This window comes from Notamacropus eugenii, chromosome 2 (genome assembly GCF_028372415.1).
Source record: "Notamacropus eugenii isolate mMacEug1 chromosome 2, mMacEug1.pri_v2, whole genome shotgun sequence".
NCBI classification, from domain to species: Eukaryota; Metazoa; Chordata; class Mammalia; order Diprotodontia; family Macropodidae; genus Notamacropus; species Notamacropus eugenii.
This window is the reverse complement of record NC_092873.1, coordinates 408386807-408403792: the sequence shown is the minus strand read 5'-3', so window position 1 is coordinate 408403792 and position 16986 is coordinate 408386807. Positions and strand designations below refer to the sequence as shown.

The 16986-nt window shown below is 40.7% G+C and overlaps 1 protein-coding gene across 5 annotated transcripts in view; it reads left to right on the top strand.

Moving 5' to 3' along the window:
- The first annotated feature begins 1249 nt into the window (after window positions 1-1249).
- Window positions 1250-16986, top strand: part of AHCTF1 (AT-hook containing transcription factor 1) — a 117882-nt gene continuing 102145 nt past the window's right edge. The window contains exon 1 of one of the 5 annotated variants that reach the window (XM_072647650.1): window positions 1250-1268. The gene's annotated coding sequence lies outside the window, so the exon portion shown is untranslated. Of the gene's footprint in view, window positions 1269-3233; window positions 3574-3657; window positions 3772-5005; window positions 5026-5061; window positions 5136-16986 lie in introns of those variants that run through there. The other 4 variants (XM_072647646.1, XM_072647647.1, XM_072647649.1 and 1 more) reach the window with 4 other exon arrangements.

Here is a 16986-nt window from a genome sequence, read left to right as displayed (position 1 = left end):
CTTAGGGGCTTTCAGAAAAACCCCAAAGCTTAAGCCAGCTGGGGCTCAATGACTGGGCAACCTAAAGTTCCAACTGCATTTGCTTAATGAACCTCGTGCATATAAGCGGATACACCCTGCACAAAATTATCTCTCCATTTTCTGATCATGGGTCCTGTGTTGAGGCATGTTTGGGAGGGGGGAGCACACCAAGGATGGTTACATAATAGGCATGTCAAAAACTGCGACTCAAAAGAGAATGAACTAATCCGTCCTCAGATGGGAGGATATGTCCTGAACTAACAGTATAAGTAAGAATGCTTCTGTATTCAGCACTCCCTCTTCCTGAAGAGGAGTGGAGTCCTCTTTTGGCCCAGGCGTTCAATTCCTCTGAACACTGCTGTAATACGTTTTCCTTGATACCTTTTTGTGTGTCAAGTCTGTTTCTAATGAAGTCATATCATCATCCCCCTGATGTCACAATCCTCTTCCAGAAGAAAGGACAAACTGCAACCTGTAAGTCATCTGAGCTGCCCTATGGGGACCCAGCTTCCCTTTCCTCCCCTCCCCTTACCTGAGGGTGTTCTGTCCAAAGGAAAGTAAATTTTGATGGCTGAAACCTATCCAGTTAACTTGGGGTTTACTGACTCAATTTCTTTCTCAAAGACCAAGCCTTGAACTCAATTTATTCTGCTTCTCTTCCACTGGACAACAATAGGTCCCTGCCCTGCCCACATACCACTTAATGGTTATTTTTGGGGCCTTCCAGTAACTGTTTCTCTTCTGGCCTGTAAGCCTGAGGGTCTTCCCCTCCTTCCAGTTTTATTTTTATTTTTAATTAAAGGGGCCATCACTTCTTAAAGAGGTCTATTCACTGAATGGGGTTGCCTCACTCAAGGGGTGAACTTGAAAAGACCTTAGCTTAAAAAGGTGAGGTATCCCACTGCATCCTGGGCCATCATCTCCAGCCAATGGATCCAGATGGCTCTGGAGGAGAAAATGAGGCTGGTGACTTTGCACAGCCCTCCCTCACTCAAATCAAATTCAGTTGCAAGTCATGTCATCATAACCCTCGATGTCACGGTCCTTTTCTAGAACAAAGGACAAACCACAACCACAACCAAACAATAAACAGTTATTAAGTACTTAACTATGTGCCAGATACTGCAATAATCACTGGGGAAATGAAAAAAGGCAAAAGTCTCTCTACGAGCCCACAGTCCAATGTACTATACCATAGTTTCCGAGAAAACAACAAGCTTTTGTTATGGCCCTACCTAAATTATAAGGTATTGTACTGATTAATCTTTTAAAATACTTTGAAAACTCAAATCACTACATAAATACGATTATCTGTACTGACAGAATACTGATATGAGGGAAGACTGGAAGTCCATCAAGTAAATTTATGTATGTATATATATTATATATATGTGTAAATGTTTATGTGTGTGTGGCAGATTATAACACACTTTCAGTGGAATATCAGGCTTTCTAAAGAGACTTGCTCTTTCTCTTTTCGCTTTCTTTTGCTTTCTCATTCAGCTACAACTTGAAAGTCCTAAAGAACAACCCCTAACCTGATCACATCTGGCTCTTTGGGCAATGGCCTTCTTTATGACCAGATGTTGATAGTACCTATTAACTAAAAGGGCAATCTGGCCTCCAGGGGATTATTGTAACAGAAGAGGCTAGGATACAGATTACTAGCTGGGTTTGAGTCTTGGCTCCACAATTTAATGGCTGGTGTAACCTTTGATGGATTTAATCAATCCAAAAACATTTATTAAGGGCCTACTATGTGTCAGGCTGTGTCTAGAATTATGTTAGGGGGAAATTCAACTATGGCAGTTTGTAAATTTCAGTGCCTCAACTACTGGATAAATCCTTCTGAATGATGGTGGTGATGAACTTGACCAAAAAGAAAAATTGAAGGGAAAGAAAAAGAAAATTATTACAAAAAGGGAAAATGACTTTGAAAAAAGGTCAATGGTTTTAAAGAAAAACAGAACATATAATTTAAGGTAGCCATATGAGCCTCAAAAACACTTGATGTAGAAGTGAATTTGAATATTACTTCCAACTCAATTCATAATCTGCATCTGAAGGACTTGAAGAGTTTCTTTTCAATTGGACAAGAATTTATTAAGTATCTCCTAGGTGCAGAAGCACTGAAGGAGGCTGGCCGTTTTTTTATTTCGGACCTGTGCTCTCATCAGACCTATTGTTTCCTAGATGTACAAAATTCCCCGTGTGAGAGAACCATTTTCTTAGAAGCTAATGAGAAACTGGCAACTTGTTACATAGTCTTAGCCAGGTGTCTGGGGGGCAATGGGAGGTGAAGGATTGCTCATTTAATTACATGTTGGGCGGCACGTTATAATAAACGCTTGTTGCACCGGTCATGGCTGCCCAGCTAGGATCTCATGAGACTGAGCTTGAAGCCCTGACTTCCACCTCCAAGGCCAGTCTTTATTGAATTAACTCATTACTCCACGCTGCTACTGAGGCTCCGCAAAGTCTAAAAAATAAAAAAAAATTTAAAAAGGAATCACTTCTTACCCTCAAATAGCTGCTAACATTCTACTGGATTTGCAAACTAGGAAGATCTGGAGGCTTAAACAAAAAATCAAGCAAAATTAGGCACACGAGAACACACGTGCGTGGGCAAAGGGGAAGTGAAAAAGAGCATGAAAACACCACTAGCCCGGGAAAGGGGGCGGGAATCGGGCTGGAGAGCGCAGGCATCTTTATAAAGTGCTGTGGGCCACAGCCTGGGCTGGAAGAGCTGGAGAAACCTGGACTGAAAAATCTAGGTAAAACCCACGGTCAGTACAGCACACTTAAGGTCAGCGAGGATTTAAAAAAGGGAAGACAATGATTTATCAGGTCCTGCGGTCCTGCGGACTTGACACAACAGCAGGAAAGGCCTGATGCCCGGAGGGTTCCCCAGGCGACCAGAGGAGGTTGTGGGCTGGCTCTTAAACTTCCGCAAAAGAAGGCGGGTTTAAGCAAAAAACTACCACTCCCGACTCACCCCTCTCCTCGCTGGGGAGCGGGGCAGTCGGGCGGCGGGGAGGTGGGGTGGGGGAGGGGGGTTAAGCACGCATGTCACACTGGGAATCGTAGTCTTCTCCCCTTCCACCGGGATCAAAACGGATTGACGTCAGCTTTCGCCAATGAAGGCGTCTTAACTCCGCCCCCACCCCATTCTTTCTCACCTTGCCCCGCCTCCCCCTTTTCGGGATCCTTTCACTAAATCCGAGAGTTTGAAAATTCCCGCGGCAGGAGATCGGCAGGCTTGAGCTCTCGCGAGACTCCCGGAGCTTGGCAGCCGAGATCTCCGGGTCTTTCCACTCCGCAGCTCCCATTTCCCCCCTCCCCTTCCCCGCCGCCTCCCCTCCACTTCGCGGTGTGAGACTTAGCCCGGCGGCGGCGGCAGTTGTGGCGGCTCTGGGTAATACGCAGAGCGCGGCCGACATAGCTTTAGAGTGGGAAAGAGGCGGGGAGGGGATCCCCGGAACCGCGGCGGGGTTCGCAACTGCGTTTTAACCGCTAAGCCGTCGTCCGGCTTGGTGGTTGGGGCTGAGCGAGGTGAGATGGAGGGGGAAGATCGCGGGTCTGGACTGGGGGGGAGGGGAGGGAGCCGCTCCTATGAGTCGCGAGCCGCAGGGGGGAGGGGTCTCCAGGGCGATGCTGTGACGTGAAGGAGTGGCGCGGTAGCCGCTGGCGCCCCAGCCTCGCGCCCCACTGGACTCGGCAGCCACCGGCTGGGTCACCCGCCCTTCCCAGGTACCGGGGTGGGGGGCCAGGGGAGGGAGGGTAGGCGAAGGCGGTGGGTGCGGGGGGGGCCGGCGGGCCGCCGCAGCAGGTCACAATCGGCGGGGCCTGGACCCCCTTGGCGCTGCGCACCTCGTTCCCCGCTCCCTCGTTTATGCCGAGGCAGGTAGCGGCTGCTGTGCCTCCCTCCCTCCCGGGATCGCCCATTGCCGCCGCTACCCTTCGGGGCTAGGGAAGGCCTTTCCCGGGGGGTCGGGGAGCATGCCGGGACCCACCTCCTCGGCCCCGCGCCTGGCAGGCCGGCTGGCTGAGGCGGCGGCCGCCACCCACCCCACCCCACCCCACGCCCTGCGCGGAGCTCTCGGGGAGGGTGAGCGGTTCTTATATAACATCTTTCCCTTCTTCCCTTCCCCGGCGCTCGCGCGGCGGCGGCACATGGCTGCGGTGTGGCGCAGCTGGATCCGCCCCTCCCCCGGGAGACCGCGGGGAAGTGCACGGGGACCCGCAGCCTCCCTTGTCTCCCTTTTCACCTCGTGTGCTGCTGTCCTGCGGGGAAGCCCGCCCGTGGGCTTTGGGGCACAGGCGTGGGTCGAAGGTGGGGGAGTGTGACCTGAAACTCGTGGAGAAACAGTCAAAGAAACAGTCAAAGTCCGGGAGCGCGGACTGTTAGCTTTCGCCCACTCCTATGAAGCACCTAGTGAAACGTTGGCCATTTCATTTTGCTGTCCACTGGAGAATCAGTCATGTGTGTATGTTGTTTATCATCTGTTACTCAGTCCGTCTGACTCGGCGTGACCCCATTTGGGTTCGTTTGGGTGGTTTTTTTTGGCAGAGATCCTGGAGTGGTTTGCCATTTCCTTTTCCAGATCATCTTAAAGGAAACTGAGGTAAACCGAGTTAAGTGACTTGCTCAGGGTAACACCACTAGTAATGTCTTAGGTCGGATTTGAGCTCAGGGCTTCCTGACCCCATGACCAGCACTCTATCCACCGCAAGTAGCCTAACTGCCCTACTCTGTATGATGGGGGGAGCTAATTTGGTTCTTAAAATTTTAACGGGGCTCAATTGTTAAGTATGGTATGAACTTCTCTTTTGTCTATTACCTTTCATAGGTGTTTTCTTTTGGTTTGTTTAAACCAAGAATCGGTTTGAGGATTGGTGTGTTTTTTGTTTTAGGTCCTAGACTTTTCGTCAAGTCAGTCATCAGAGTCATTCTGACTGTACTGTTCTAAGAATGTAGGATTGTTTTACGAATTTGGGAGACTGGTAAGAACTTTCGACCAAGGAAATCTGGGTATAGTGCTGTATGTTACATGATAACTGACCTTTGCCACATCATCCAACTTCCACTGTACTTCAGTTTCATCCTCTATGAAGTAAGTGGGTTGAATGAGATAGGTCTTTTCAGCATAAAAATTGGGATACTGGATACTATATGGCTGTATTGGGAGACGGGAGAAAACTAAATATTGTTAGGATATTTAGCCAGTAAAGGATGACAGCCTTCTAGCTTCATTGTGCTATATATAGTGTGTGTGTGTGTGTGTGTGTGTGTGTGTGTGTATGTGTATATATATATATATATATATATATATATACACATATATATAGCGTATATATATTTTTATACTAGACACACAGCGTATAGTCCCTTTCTTCCATTACAGTGATTCCCAATTCTATATTCATACCAAAATGTGACAAATTCTCAAATGAAAATTAAGGATTTGCTGTAGTTTAAAAATTGAAACCATTTTTAGGGGAAGTATTTAGTGTATCTTGAACCAAAGAAAGAACTGTTGATTGTCACAGCTCTAGAAACACTAGAAATTGCTGTTTGTTGTTAGTTAACATTTTAGTGTTGACTCCAAAAGTTAGTAATAATACTTGAGAAATATACTGCATAAAATATTCTGGACATCCCTAGGGGAATCATGAAATGACAGGACTGTTAACTCATTAAGCATCCTCAATATTGGATGTGTAGGAATTGAGTGTATTAAGATGGTATTTAAAATGATCTATGCTTGTAACTTAAAAGATTTTAGGAATTATAGACTTAAGAGTCTGAATGGACCCTCAACTAGTTGAAACACCTCATTTTGTAGATGAGGAAGTTGAACCTGTGTCAGCATGCCAGTCCAGTCTCCTTGACTTGAAATTCACCATTGCTGGACAGTGTTCTGCACACTGAAAAACTGAAATTGGTTATTCTAATGTTTCTAATGTAGTGATTATACTTACCTCATTCTTGCTTATTAGTTCTGAAAAAGATTCATTTTAAAATATATTCAGTGTTGAAAGGATTGAGGATTTTTTAAAATGTAGTTTGCCCTATAGTCAATCAATAAATATGTATTAAATACTGTGTGCTAGACACTGCTAATTAATAAGCACTGGGGATACAAAGAAAGGTAAAAGATGTCTCTTTTCAAGGCACTCACAAGTGAATAGAAGAGATAACAAGTAAACAAATATGCCGCAAGTGATAAACTGGAGAAATAGATGATTAAAGAGGGTAAGGCACCAGAATTAAGAGGAGTTGGGAAAAGCTTCCTGTAGAAGATGGACTTTTAGTTGGGACTTAAAGGAAGTCAGGTAGCCAGTAGGTGAAGATGAGGAGGGAGAGCATTCCCGGCATGGAGCACGGCATGAGAAACTACTTGGGGCCAAGAGATAGAGCATTTTGTTTGAATAACAAGACAGCCACCATCCCTGGATCAAAGTTATGTGATGAGAGAAGCAAATTATAAGAAGATTGGAAAGTGAGAGATTGGGATGGGGCAATGAAAGACAAACAGGATTTTGATTTTGATTCTGGTCATAATAGGGAACCACTAGAGTATGGTGGAGTGAAGTGGGTGAATGTGCATCTGTTTTAGAGAAATTCACTTTGTAGGAACATTGCTTTGTCAGTTAAGAATGGATTGTAGAGACCTGAGACAAGCTTCTCTACCAGCAGTATTGCAGTTAAGTATGAGAAGATGAGGGCTTGCACAAGGGTGGTAGCAGTATTAGAGGAAAGAAGGAGGCACTTGTAGGGAAAAAGGTAAAATTGATGGACCTTTGCAAGAGTTGATATATGAGGGATGAGAGATAGCGGGGAGTGGAGGATGACAACTTAGGAAAATGGTGGTGCCTTTAACAGTAATAGGGAAATTTGAATGGTGGGAAGGTTTAGGGTGAAAGATGAACCCATATTTGTTAATTGGCTACATTTTGTTTATACTTCTTAGATTTTTAAGTTTCTAGAGCAGGCATAAGAAATTCCATGCCTCTTGGACCAGTGAGAGTAGTAGGTGGCAATGACTAGTTACTGTTGATTTTAACACACTATTTTCAAAGTTTGTTCACCATTGTCAATCTGTCTGTTTAATTCTGTTTGACACACAGCACAAATAGCTATTTTCAAAGCACGGTATGTGCTTAGTCTTCTTTGGACTGTTGAATCCCAACCCAACTCTTCCTCTCTATTCATACCAAGATGTAACAAATTGTCAAATAAAATTAAGATTTGCCTTAGCTTTAAAATCAGTGCAAGTAAGTATTTTTAGGGGAAGCATAAGCATATCTTGAATCAAATAAAGCATCATTGGTTGTCACAACTCCAGAAAGGCTATGAATCACTGGTTGGTAGTTAACATTTTAGTGTTAATTCCAAAAATTAGTAATAATGCTTAAAAAGTGTACAATGTAAAAAATACTTTGAATATCCATGGCGTAAGTATGAGTAACAAGATGACTATTGCTCATTAAGCATCCTCAATATTGGATGTGCATTAAGATGGTATTTAAAACAGATTCTATATAGTTATAGCCTAAAGGTTTTAGAGATCATAGAATCATCAACTGGATGGAGCACCTCATTTTATAGGTGAGGAAGCCTGATGCTATTGGTTTTACTCCATAAGACCTTCCCTTTTTTGAACTTAACATAGCACTTTGTTTTGAACAAAGATGGACTTGGAGTTAGGAAAATTCTTGATTCGAAACAATGTCTGGTGTTTAAGAACTGTGACCCTAGACAAATCACTCAATTTCTTTGAACTTCAGGTTCTTCTTCATTAGAGTAGAGAGATACCTGTAGTACCTGCCTCAGTGTTGTGGAAGTGTATGAAATAATATATGTTAAGTGCCTTATAAATCTTAAAGCGTCATACTTAGGCAATTTTTATTGTTGTATTTCTCTAATGAACTTGTATTATAGTAATTTTTTTTATTTACATACTAGACTATAAATTACACAATAGTAAAGAACTTGTCCTTTTATCTTCATTATTGACCCATCAATGTTCTGGGGCAGGGGTTCTTGTTTTGGGGCTTGGGGGTAAGGGATACTTTGGCAGCCTGGTGAAGATTATGAACCCTTTCTCAGAGCCATGTTTTTAAATTAATAAAATATATTGGTTTGCAAAGAAAACCAATTACAAAATTATTAAAAATAAATTCACTTCTAGGTTAAGAGTCCCTGCTATAGGGATATATAGTAGGCCCTTAATTAAGATAAATTAAATAAAAAGGTCAATACTTTATGAACTAAGTTGGTTCTTAACTTGAGGAAGGTTAAAGTTGATTTGAAATACATATTTTATAATTCCCAACTTTTGCTATGTAGACTTTTTAAAAGGTTCTTTAGTAAATTTGAATAATGCTGGCAATCGGATAAAATTGTCCCACCCTGCTAGCCTTTTACTGTCAGATGTGCGTTAATGAATGGCTAGCAGGTATTTATCGATGAGTTAAATGGTCTTGGTGAGTCTTCACTTAGCCATTTCTTTTTTTAAAAAATAATTAATTGATTTTTAATATATTTTTTCCTAATTACATTTTTAAAACATTAAATTTTATTAATTTATTAATTTGTTTTTATCATTAAGTTATTTATTTTTCAATTCTCAACATTCACTTAGACAAGAGTTTGAATTCAGAATTTTCTCCCCATCTCTCCCCACCCCCCACCCCAGGACAGCATGCATCTCTTCCATCCCTTCTTCCAGTCTGTCCTCCCTTCTATTACCCACCCTTCTTTCATCCCCCTTCCCCTCTATTTTCCTGTAGGGCAAAATAGACTTCTATACCCCTTTGCTTGTATATTTTAATTTCCAGTTGCATGCTAAAGCAGTTTTTAACATTGATTATTAAAACTCTGAGTTCCATATTCTCTCCCTCCCCGCTCACACTCATTGAGAAAACAAGCAATTCAATGTAGGTCATACATGTGTAATAATGCAAAGCACTTCCATAATAGTTATTTTGTAAAAGACTAACCATATTTCCCCCTGTCCTATTCTGCCGTTTGTTCTATTCTCTCCCTTGACCTGTCTTCCTGCAATAGTGTTTGCTTCTGATTATCTCTTTCCCCAATTTGCTCTCCCTTCTGTTATCTTACCACTCCTATCCCCTTCCTTCTTGTCTTCCTACGGGGTAAAATAGATTTCCATATCCAGTTAAGTGTGTTATTCCTCCTTAAGCTGAATCCCATGAGAATAAGACCCACTTATTTACTTTCATCTCCCCCCTCTTCCCCTTCCTTATAAAAGCTCTTTCTTCTGTCTTTTATGTGAGATGATTTGCTACATTCTACCTCTGCCTTTTTCTTAAATCCTGGTACATTCCATGTAACAGTAAATTTTATTTTTTTAGGTATTCTCCCCTCATATTCAGCTCACCTTGTGCCCTGTACATACACCCATGTACATATATATACTTATACATATGTAATATACACATACATACGTACCCATACATACCTAAATATACATTCCCTCTAACTACTCTAATATTGAGAAAGGTCTCATGAGTTACAAATAACATCTTTCCATATAGGAATGTAAGCAATTCAACTTTAATGAGTTCCTTAAAGCTTCTCTTTCCTGTTTACCTTTCCATGCTTCTCTTAATTCTTGTATTTGAAAGTCAGATTTTCTATTTGGCTCTGGTCTTTTCAACAAAAGTCCTCTGTTTCATTAAAATTTCATTTTTTCTCCTGAAGTATTATACTTAGTTTCGCTGGGTAGGTGATTCTTGGTTTTATTCCTGTCTCCTTTGAACTCTGAATATCATATTCCAAGCCCTTTGATCCCTTAGTGTAAAAGCTGCTAAATCCTGGGTTATCCTGATTGTATTTCCACAATACTTGAATTGTTTCTTTCTGGCTGCTTGTAATATTTTCTCCTTGATCTGGGAACTCTAGAATCTGGCTACAATATTCCCAGGAATTTTCCTTTTGGGATCTCTTTCAGGGAGGTGATTGGTGAATTCTTTCCATTTCTATTTTACCCTCTGGATCTAGAATATCAGGGCAGTTTTCCTTGATAATTTCTCAGAAGATGATGTGTAGGTTCCTTTTTTGATCATGGTTTTTAGGTAGACCAATAATTTTAAAATTATCTCTCCTAGATCTATTTTCAGGTCAGTTGTTTTTCCAATGAGATACTTCACATTTTCTTCTATTTTTTCATTCTTTTGGTTTTGTTTTATAATTTCTTGGTTTCTTATAAAGTCATTAGTTTTCATCTGTTCCATTCTACTTTTTAAAGAACTATTCTTCAGTGAGCTTTTGAACCTTTTCATTTTGACCAATTCTCCTTTTTAAAGCATTCTTCTCCTCGTTGACTTTTTGGACCCCTTTTGCCATTTGAGTTAGTCTATTTTTAAAGGTGTTACTTTCTTCAGCATTTCTTTGGGTCTCCTAGCAAGCTGTTGACTTGTTTTTCATGATTTTCTCTCATCTCTCTCATTTCTCTTCCCAATTTTTCTTCCACCTCTCTTATTTGATTTTCAAAATCCTTTTTGAGCTCTTCCATGGCCTGAGCCCATTGAATATTCATTTTGGGTGTTTGGGATATAGAAGCCTTGACTTTGATGTCTTCCTCTGATGGTATGCTTTGTTTTTCCTCATCTGAAAGGATGGAAGAAAATACATTTTCACCAAGAAAGTAACTTTCTATAGTCTTAATTTTTTCCCTGTTTTGGGCCATTTCCCAGCCTGTTACTTGACTTTTGAGTCAAGTGGAGGGTATACCACCTGAGGCTTCAGAGGTCTTGTGCAACTGTTCTCTGTAATATCTCTAGGGATGGGTAAGTTCGCAGTTTCTCCAAGGTGGCACAATCAAGGAAGAGGAGTTTACTCTGCTCTACCTGTGATTCTGCTCCCCTGAAGCCTGCTCCAGTCCTGTCATTGCTGTGTGGCCCAGGCTGGGCTGTGCTCCGCTCCAATCCTGGTGTGATAGACTTTTCCTATTGGCCTTTCAGGTTATCTTGGGCTGAAAATCTGTTTCACTCTGTCATTTTGTGTTTTTTGTTGCTTTAGAATTTGTTCAGAGCCATTTTTTACAGGTATTTTGTGGGTTATGGGGGAGAGCTAGAGTAGGTCTGTCCTTCTACTCAGCCATCTTGACTCTACCCCTCAGGGTTTAAATTTTCAAAAAATATTTTGAGTTCCAAATTCTGTCCCTCTCCCCTTCCTGAGATGATAAGCAGATATAGGTTATACCTGTGCAGTCTCGTAAAATATTTCCATATTAGTCATTTTGCACAAGAAGACTTGAATAAAAGAAAAAATAACATGCTTCCATCTGTATTCAAATAATATCAGCTCTGGAGGTGGATAGGATGCTTCATCATTAGTCCTTTAGGATTATCTTGGATCATTGTATTGCTGAGAAGAGCTAAGTCATTCACAGTTGATCATCATACAGTATTGCTGTTACTGTGCGTAGAGTTCTACTGGATCTGCTCACTTCACTTTGCATCAGTTCATGTAAGTCTCTCCAGGTTTTTCTGAAATTATCCTGCTTGTCATTTCTTATCGTACAATAATATTTCATCATCGTCATATACCACAACTTGTTTAGCCATTCTCCCAGTTGATGGACATCTCTTTGATTTCCGATTCTTAGCCACCACAAAAAGCTGCTGTAAATATTTTTGTACAAATAGGTCCTTTTACCCTTTTCTTTTTAGATCTCTTTGTGATGTAGACCTGTAGTGGTATTGCCAGATTAAAGGGTATGCACAGTTTTATAGCCCTTTGAGCATAGTTCCAAATTGCTTTCTAGAATGGTTGTATCAGTGTGCAACTCCACCAATAGTGCATTAGTGTCCCAGTTTTCCCACATTCTCATCAACATCCAACATTTTCCTTTTTTATCATATTAGCCACTTTAATAGGTGTGAAGTACCTCAGAGTTGTTTTAAGTTGCATTTCTCTAATCAGAAGTGATGTAGAGCATTTTTATATGACTGTAGATAGCTTTGATTTCTTTGAAAACTTCCTGTTCATATCCTTTGATCATGTATCAATTGTGGAATGACTTGTATTCTTTTTTTTTAATTTTAAATTATTTCTTTTCAGTTTTCTACAATCTTTTCCACATAGCTTAGATTTCTTCCCCTCCCTAGCCCTCGTTCCCCTCTCCCTCTTCACTCCCTCCCCGAGACTGTGTGCAGTCTTATATAGGTTCTACACATACATTCACCTTAGTCATGTTGCATAGAAGAATTAAAATGATTGGGAGAAACCATAAAACAAAACATAACAAGAGAAAATGGTCTGCTTCATTCTGCAGTTCAATCCCATAATTCTTTCTCTGGATGTAGAAGATGTTTTTGCCTCAAAATGAGGTGTATTCTTATAAATTTGACCCAGTTCTCTATATGTGTTAGAAATGAGGCCCTTATCACAAACACTAGTTGTAAAAATTCTTTCCCAGTTTTCTGCTTCCCTCCTAACCTTGGTTGCATTGACTGTGCAAAAACTTCTTAATTTAATGGAATCAAAATTATCCATTTTGCATCTCATAATGTTCTCTATCTTTTGTGTGGTCATAAATTTCTCCATTCTCCATAAATCTGACAGATAAACTATTCCGTGTTCCCCTAATTTGTTTATTGTGTCAACTTTTATATCCAAGTCGTGTACCCATTTGGACTTTATTTTGGTATATGGTGTCAGACGCTAGGTCTGTGCCCAGTTTCTGCCACACCATTATCCAGTTTTCCCAGGAGTTTTTGTCAAATAGTGAATTCTTATGCCAGAAGCTGGTATATTAAACAGTAGATTACTATAGGGTGTACCTACTGATCTACCCCTCTATTTCTTAGCCAGTACCAAGTAGTTTTGATGATTGCTGCTTTATAATACAATTTAATATCTAGTATGCCTAGGGTACCTTCCTTAGCATTTCTTTTCATTAATTCCCTTAATGTTCTGAACCTTTTGTTCTTCCATATGAATTTTGATATTATTTTTCCTAGCTCTAGAAAATAATTTTTTCATAGTTTGATTGGTATGACTAATTGTCATTTTTATTATATTAGCTCAGCCTACTCACAAGCAACTAATGTTTCTCCAGTTATTTAGATCAGATTTTATTTGTGTGAAAAGTGTTGTAATTGTGTTCATATAGTTCCCAGGTTTGTTTTGGTAGATAAGATTCCCAAATATTTTGTAATGTCTACAGTAGCTTTAAACGAAATTTCTGTTTTTATCTCTTGCTGTTGGGCTTCGTTAGTAATATATGGAAATGCCAATGATTTATGTGGCTTTATTTTTCTCCACTTTTTTAACCTGTTTTTTTGATTGTATATTTCTTATAAGGTTGATGGAGAAGCTTAAAAGTGATTAAAAGGAAAGTTTCTCTAATCATAGTAATTTATATTAAGTGCATCCCTTAAAACAAAGTGTGGCTCTTCTGTTGTGAAGTTTGTAGAGTTATAGATGGGATAATTCATCTTTTGAATGATAAATGGTTGATGTTACATTTTAGGTATCCATTGGTATGTGGAACTCCCAGTGTGAAATTGTCTGTAATTTGTCTCCACCCACTCTACATCCACTACTCACCTGTCAAAAGTGACCTATTCCCCCCATTGCCTAAACTCTAGTGGTTCCCTCCTATCTCCAGGAGCAAATACAAAATTCTTTCTTTGGCTTTCATGTCTTAGCTACTTCCTACATTTCTAACATTCCTCTACCATCCATTGACATTGGCCTCATTAGTTTCACTGATTGATCCCTGTTCCTAGAATGCCTCCTTACTGCCATCTCCTAGCTTTCCTGCTTTCTTTCAGGTCCCAAGTCTAACATTCAAAGCCTTTCCTGATTTTCCTTAATGTTGGTATCTTCCCTCTGAGATTATCTTTTAATTCTATACATATAATATGTACATAGTTGCTTTACATGTTGGACTGTAAGCTTCTTGAGAGCCAGGACTTGCCATTTGCCTTTCTTTACATTACTAGCACTTAGCACAGTGCCTGGAACTTAGTAGGCACTTTAAAAATACTTGCTGACCTTATTTGACTTAGGATACACAGGCACTGAGAGGTTGTAACATGACCATTGATAAAGTTAGGACCCATATCTTTTGGGACCATACTCTCTGTCCTCTGCTTCTGCTTGTATTTGAACCCTTTTAATTTCCAGTTTCAGACTCCTATAGGAAAGCAGTAAATTAAGAATGACTATCCAGTGAAGAATGTTAAATCCTTTCAGGTTGGTGCTTTCCTGAAAATGCTAATATTCTTTTTTTTTTTAATTTATGTATTTAAGTTTTTAACATTCATTTCCACAAAATTTTGGGTTCCAAATTTTCTCCCCATTTCTCCCCTCCCCAAAACACCGAGCATTCTAATTACCCCTATCATCAATCTGTCCTCCCTTCTGACATCCCTCCCTTCCCTTATCCCCATCTTCTGTTTTGTCCTGAAGGGCAAGATAAATTTATATACCCCATTACCTGTATTTCTTATTTCCTAGTTGCAGGAACAATACTCAACAGTTGTTCCTGAAACTTTGAGTTCTAGCTTCTCTTCATCCCTCCCTTCCCACTCATTCCCTTTGGGAAGGCAAGCAATTGAATATAGGCCATATCTGTGTAGTTTTGCAAATGACTTCCATAATAGTCATGTTGTGTAAGACTGACTATATTTCTCTCCATCCTGTCCTGCCCCTCGTTTCTTCTGTTCTCTCTTTTGATCCTATCCCTCCCCAAAATTGCTCCCTCCTCCCACTGCCCTCCCTTTCATTATCCCCCCCACCCTGCTTATCCCCTTTTTCCCCACTATCCTGTATTGTAAGATAGGTTTTCATACCAAAATGAGTGTGCATTTTGTTCCTTCCTTTAGTTAAATGTGATGAGAGTAAGCTTCATGTTTTTGCTTACCTCTTGCCTTTTTCCCTCTACTGAAAAGTCTTTTACTTGCCTCTTTTATGGGAGATAATTTGCCCCATTCCATTTCTCCCTTTCTCCTCCCAATATATTTCTCTCTCACTGCTTAATTTCATTATTTTAAGATATGATCCCATTGTATTCAATTCAGTCTGCGCTCTCTATCTCTATGTGTATGTGTGTGTGTGTGTGTGTAATCCCACCAACTACCCAGATACTGAAAAAAGTTTCAAGACTTACAAATATTGTCTTTCCATGTAGGAATGTAAACAGTTCAACTTTAGTAAGTCCCTTATGACTTCTCTTTGCTGTTTACCTTTTCTTGCTTCTCTTGATTCTTGTGTTTGAAAGTCAAATTTTCTTTTCAGCACTGGTCTTTTCATCAAGAATGCTTGAAAGTCCTTTAGTTCATTGAAAGACCATTTTTTCCGCTGAAGTATTATACTTAGTTTTGCTGGATAGGTGATTCTTGGTTTTAGTCCTAGTTCCTTTGACTTCTGGAATATCCTATTCCATGCCCTTTGAACCCTTAATGTAGAAGCTACTAGATCTTGTTGTCCTGATGGTATTTCCACAATACTTGAATTGTTTCTTTCTAGCTGCTTGCAGTATTTTCTCCTTGACCAGGGAACTCTGGAATTTGGCCACAGTGTTCCTAGGAGTTTCTCTTTTTGGATCTCTTTCAGGAGGTGATCGGTGGATTCTTTCAATATTTATTTTGCCCCCTGGTTCTAGAATATCAGGGCAGTTTTCCTTGATATTTTCATGAAAGATGATGTCTAGGCCCTTTTTTTGATCAAGGCTTTCAGGTAGTCCCATAATTTTTAAATTGTCTCTCCTGGATCTGTTTTCCAGGTCAGTTGTCCTTCCAATGAGATATTTCATATTATCTTCCATTTTTTCATTCTTTTGGTTTTGTTTTGTGATTTCTTGGTTCCTCATAAAGTCATTAGCCTCCATCTGTTCCATTCTAATTTTTAAAGAACTATTTCTTCAGTGAGCTTTTGAACCTCCTTTTCCAATTGGTTAATCTGCTTTTTAAAGCATTCTTCTCTTCATTGACTTTTTGAACCTCTTTTGCCAATTGTGTTAGCCTATTTTTAAAGGTGTTACTTTCTTCAGCATTCTTTTGTGCCAGGCCTAGAGGCCTGAGGGCTACCTGAGTCTTACCTTACCTATCGCAGGTCTTCGGCTGGCCAAACCGGATAAACGTATGAGAGAAGAGACTTTCCGGAGTCGAACAAGGGTTAGGCTTTATTCAGGGTCTTAGTTACATGTGCAGGGGGAACTCTTCCTTAGGAGAGAGAGAGAAATCTCCCAAGGAGGCAAAGATCTTACAGTAAGAGATGAAAGCAGAAGTGGAAGTGGGGAGAGAGGGGAGAGGGAAGAAAGAAGAGAGGAGAGAAGGAAGAGGGGCCTTCTGTCCTGTAAGGGCCCCTCAGCGCTAAGAGCGCCTTCGGACTTTCCTGACCCTACTTAAGCTCTCCTGCCGCATCGTTTGCACCTCAATACCGTGCCTGTTAGATAACAATAGGTGTGCTCAGATCTGGGCCAATCTCGAGGGCGGGGATGCTCTCTCCCATCACATTTCCCACGGGAAGAGGCGGAAATGCATGAGATATCCCGGTCTCACTCCTCAATTCCCTGCTGTTCCCTGGGGGGCCTCATGAGAACTCTAAGGTTTAGAAGTTCTCACCTTTACCCGCCCGAGACTGTCCACATGGAACTGAGCTTACACACCCCAACACTTTTGGGTCTCCTTTAGCAAGGTGTTGACCTGCTTTTCATGCTTTTCTTGCATCTCTCTCATTTTCTCTTACTAATTTTTCCTCCACTTCTCTTACTTGATTTTCAAAATCCTTTTTGAGCTCTTCCATGGCCTGAGCCCATTGAATATTTATTTTGGGTGTTTGGGATATAGAAGCCTTGACTTTTATGTCTTTCCCTCATGGTAAGCATTGTTCTTCCTCATCCAAAAGGATGGAAGAAGATATCTTCACCAAGAAAGTAACCTTCTATAATCTTATTTTTTTTCCCTTTTTTGGGCATTTTC